Below are 5,000 nucleotides of genomic sequence, written 5' to 3'. Positions count from 1 at the left end.
AGTACAGCGTGGGGCAGTACTGGAGGGTAGTAGTGTGGGGCAGTACTGGAGGAGGGGTGGTGTGGGGCAGTACTGGAGGAGGGTAGTAGTGTGGGGCAGTACTGGAGGAGGAGGGTAGTGTGGGGCAGTACTGGAGGAGGGTAGTAGTGTGGGGCAGTACTGGAGGAGGGTAGTGTGGGGCAGTACTGGAGGAGGGTAGTAGTGTGGGGCAGTACTGGAGGAGGTGTGGTGTGGGGCAGTACTGAGGAGGGTAGTGTGGGGCAGTACTGGAGGAGGTAGTGGTGTGGGGCAGTACTGGAGGAGGAGGTAGTAGTGTGGGGCAGTACTGGAGGAGGGTAGTAGTGTGGGGCAGTACTGGAGGAGGTGTGGTGTGGGGCAGTACAGCGTGGGGCAGTACTGGAGGGTAGTAGTGTGGGGCAGTACTGGAGGGTAGTAGTGTGGGGCAGTACTGGAGGGTAGTAGTGTGGGGCAGTACTGGAGGGTAGTAGTGTGGGGCAGTACTGGAGGGTAGTAGTGTGGGGCAGTACTGGAGGGTAGTAGTGTGGGGCAGTACTGGAGGGTAGTAGTGTGGGGCAGTACTGGAGGAGGGTAGTAGTGTGGGGCAGTACTGGAGGAGGGTAGTAGTGTGGGGCAGTACTGGAGGAGGGTAGTAGTGTGGGGCAGTACAGCGTGGGGCAGTACTGGAGGAGGGTAGTGTGGGGCAGTACTGGAGGAGGAGGGTAGTGTGGGAGCTTGAGGTACTGGAGGAGGAGGGAGTAGTAATTATTAGAACTGAGGTACTGGAGGAGGTAGTAGTGTGTGGGGCAGTACTGGAGGGAGGTAAGTGTGGGGCAGTACTGGAGGAGGGGGTAGTAGTGTGGGAGCAGTACAGTGTGGGGCAGTACTGGAGGAGGGTAGTGTAGTGTGGGGCAGTACTGGAGGAGGGTGGAGGGGTAGTGTGGGAGTAGTGTGGGAGCAGTACTGGAGTACTAGAGGGTAGTGTGGGGCAATTACTGGAGGAGGAGGGTAGTAGTGTGGGGGCAGTACTGGAGGAGGGTAGTGTGTGGGGCAAGTACTGGAGGAGGAGGGGTAGTGTGGGAAGGTGGAGGGAGGGTAGTAGTGTGGGGAGCAGTACTGGAGGAGGGTAGTAGTGTGGGGCAGTACTGGAGGAGGGGTAGTGTGGGGCAGTACTGGAGGAGGAGGTAGTAGTGTGGTGTGGGGCAATTTAGCATTAAGGGCAGTACTGGAGGAGGGTAGTAGTGTGGGGAGCAGTACTGGAGGAGGGAGGCATTAGTGTAGAGACAGTACTGGAGGAGGGTAGTAGTGTGGGAGCAGTACAGCGTGGGAGACAGTACTGGAGGAGGGTAATGAGTGTGGGGCAGTACTGGAGGGAGGGTAGTAGTGTGGGGCAGTACAGCGTGGGGCAGTACTGGAGGAGGGTAGTGTGGGGCAGTACTGGAGGAGGGTAGTGAGTGTGGGGCAGTACTGGAGGAGGGTAGTGTGGGGCAGTACTGGAGGAGGGTAGTGTGGGGCAGTACTGGAGGAGGGTAGTAGTGTGGGGCAGTACTGGAGGAGGGTAGTAGTGTGGGGCAGTACTGGAGGAGGGTAGTAGTGTGGGGCAGTACTGGAAATGGCTGGCGGTGTTGATTTCATCAGTACTTATGGAATATGCCAGAAAGCCTTTCAGTGGAGTAACAGAGATGTCCTCCAGAGAGAGAGATAGAGAGAGAGAGACAGAGAGGGAGAAAGAAAGAGAGAGAGGATGTCAACCATCTCTCTCAGCAGTGTTGAGCCATGCGTTGCTGAGTCCGAGAGGTCTTAGTTGTAATCGGGCTTTGGGATTGTAAAAGCTTTTGTCATCCTTTTAAAATAGAATGTTAAAACCAGATCAAAACCAGCAGCGTCAGGTTACCATTAAAAGTCTTGAGCAGCAGAGGAGAATGCCCCCCAGGGCCCCTAGTGCCCTCCCACTACCCCCCAGACCCCCCACACACACACACTAACCTCCAAGTACACTCTGACCAGCTCTGACCATGAAAAGAGCAAGAGCGTCCTACTAGGGCTGCAACTAACCATTACTTTCATACTTGATTAATCTACTGATTATTTTCTTGATTAATCAATTACTTGTTTGATCAGTAAAATCACAGGAAATGGTGAGAACATGTCGATCGGTGTTCCCCCAAAGCCCTTCGTTTTGTCCACATGCTAAAGGTAAAGTTAGCTTAAACATGTCGATCGGTGTTCCCCCAAAGCCCTTTGTTTTGTCTACATGCTAAAGATAAAGTTAGCTTAAACATGTCGATCTGTGTTCCCCCAAAGCCCTTTGTTTTGTCTACATGCTAAAGGTAAAGTTAGCTTAAACATGTCCACATGCTAAAGGGAAAGTTAGCTTCTACTGTTATCCTGTAGAGGAGGAAGAAAAGCTGAAATATTCAAGTTTAAAGGAGCGATTTGTAGGATTGTTACCGAACGTTCTGTAGGCCAAAATCAAAACACTACGTTCTCAAGTCTCAAATAATTAAGACTTAGCTAGCGTTGGTTGACCTACAGCTGCTTTAGTTTCTCAACCATAACCCAGCTACATTCTGTGAGCAGTGAAAACAAAAAGTACTCTCTAATAGCGTAACATATTTGGCTGAAGTTAAGCGATGCAGATGAAGAGTTTAGCCTAGGCTACCTGTAGGTGGAGAAATATGGTAGTCTCGTCAGACTTGATATTTTTTTTCCTTTGGCGAGACTTTATCATACATATCAGGAAGCTCCTCCGATGTCCGCTTAATTTGTTTCTTGTTTTAATTTTGGAAATTGCCTGCCTTTATTGGCGTTCATGACTACAACTGACAACAAGTTGACAGTTGGCCTTTATAATTTGGCAACACAAATAGGAGGAACCACATAGCCAGTATTATCCTGTGATTCTAAGTGTCGTTCAAAACATAGCGAAAATTCAAGAGATTTAAGCCCGTTACTCATTTTTCCATGGGTTCCACGGGTTTTACAGGTTATAGTAATGTTGTCAAATAAGCCATTACTTCAATTCATCGTGTTTCCTTACTCTCTGACAACATATGGTGATCATTTTTGGAATGGTTGCCATTTATTTTCCATTATTTCCTACGTACTGGTCCTTTAAGAACTTTGCGGTATTTTCTTGAACAAAAATCAAATTACACAAACACATTACCAAAATAGTTGGCGATTGATTTAATAGTTGACGAATAATCAGTGAACAGTTGCAGCTCAACCTTGTGAACGCCAGGGTCCATCCCATTAGTGTGTGTGTGTGTATATGGAACGCCAGGGTCCATCCCATTAGCGTGTGTGTGTGTGTGTGTGTATATGGAACGCCAGGGTCCATCCCATTAGACACTTGTGTCCAGAAGGGGTTCTCTCTCCTGACCTCGGAGCCTATTTGAAAGTGCTGTAGGTCGTCTTGCACAGATTGAAAGGCAGATTTTGTCCCTTTTGAATGAATTGTTGTTCTTATAGAAGCAATTGATTGTGACCGTTTATGTTTATAGGTAATAGGTTTGTAAATGTTTATTATTTGGTTGTTTACTATTTTGCCTGTGAATGTATTTAACCTTCATTCATGTGACTGGACCCTCTCATTCTCTCGGTCCCTGGAATAGCACTTAATGGGCCTTTATCACGTCGCCTTCACACAGTGAAAATGCTCTGCCTGCCACAGATCAATATACACCACGTCCTCTGTTAATGGTCCAGCGTGTTGTTGTGGCAACTGTTTGCTTATCGCCCCTGCTAAGTCCCTTAAACCGCTCGTCCGAATTCTTGGGTTTGGCCAAGAGTGTGTCTGTGAGAGCGGGATCTCCGAGCGTCTGCAGCGGCCGGTTTAAAGACTTCTCCAGCTGGGCGCGAGGCCTTGCCAGTATCAACCAAATAAATCCTGGGATTGCTTCATGGCGAACATAAACTGTTGCGGAGGAAAATATGTCGAGAGGCAGTTTCCGGAAGATTTAGCGCAAGTGTTCCTGCATTAAGCGGCGAGGGCACAGACTTGAGCGCCGTTCCTACCGCCAGGCAGCATAGCCAGCGGCCCATCGACATCTCACTCCCCTCGCCCGTGACCTCTCAGGAGACTCGGACATCTCGACTCCCAGAAGTCACTGCAGGGTGTCGTCAAATGATAGAGTTAACACAAATCTGGAGCGCCGAGCTCTTAAAGCAGTCTGAGCATCCAGCGTTCACTTCCCATCACACGCACCCCCTCAACTGTGAAGCCCAGTCTGACGCGCAGCCTTCACACACACACACACACACACACACACACACACACACACACACACCGCTGCTGATGGGCCGGATGGAAGGCCTCAAGTGCTACATTTGTTTGAAAGTCATATGAATAAGTGATCATTTCATTTGAAAGCCAGTCTTATAGTAGCCTACTGCAGCCATGTTCTTTTCTCTGGGTCGGAGTTATATTATTAGGCTTGTGACAGCATTACATAGAGATTAACCAGTCCATGTGACCATTGAAAGATTGATTCATCAAATCAAAGACAAAACTTTCAGCAAGAGTTAGAGCTAGTTTCTCACGTATTCCCTGAGACGAGAGATGACAATAGGTTGGAGACGTGTTTTAAAGCCAATCAGTGCTGCAGTACATGATCCCAGGGCACTGAAGGGGGAAGTGAGAGCTGACAGATCAGCCCCGAGCAGCTCTCCTCGGCTGGCTTAAAGTGACCTGTACGAGGGCTGTGTGCAGGCGCGTCCCACACTCGGCTGGCTTAAAGTGACGCAATGCGAGGGCTGTGTGCGAAGCGTCCCACATGGCTGGCTTAAAGTGGCCGCAATACGAGGGCTGTGTGGTAGTAGATCCCCACTCGGCTGGCAAAGATTGGCTGTACGGGGCTGTGTGCGAAGCGTCCTGGCCAGGCATGTTGGGTCAGAACTGCTGCTAACACACTCGGCTGGGTTAAAGCAGGCGCGTCCTGGCCAGGCATGTTGGGTCAGAACTGCTGCTAACACACTCGGCTGGGTTAAAGCAGGCGCGT

At 49.9% G+C, this 5,000-nt stretch overlaps 1 protein-coding gene across 1 annotated transcript in view; it reads left to right on the top strand.

The window, feature by feature from the left end:
* The window catches only part of col13a1 (collagen, type XIII, alpha 1), a 168,945-nt gene that overhangs the window by 6,080 nt on the left and 157,865 nt on the right, over positions 1-5,000 (top strand). The gene's annotated exons all lie outside the window — the stretch shown is intronic.

The sequence above is a fragment of the Alosa alosa genome, chromosome 18 (assembly GCF_017589495.1).
Source record: "Alosa alosa isolate M-15738 ecotype Scorff River chromosome 18, AALO_Geno_1.1, whole genome shotgun sequence".
NCBI lineage: Eukaryota > Metazoa > Chordata > Actinopteri > Clupeiformes > Clupeidae > Alosa > Alosa alosa.
The sequence above is the reverse complement of the archived record's forward strand: the minus strand, read 5'-3'. Positions and strand labels throughout refer to the sequence as shown.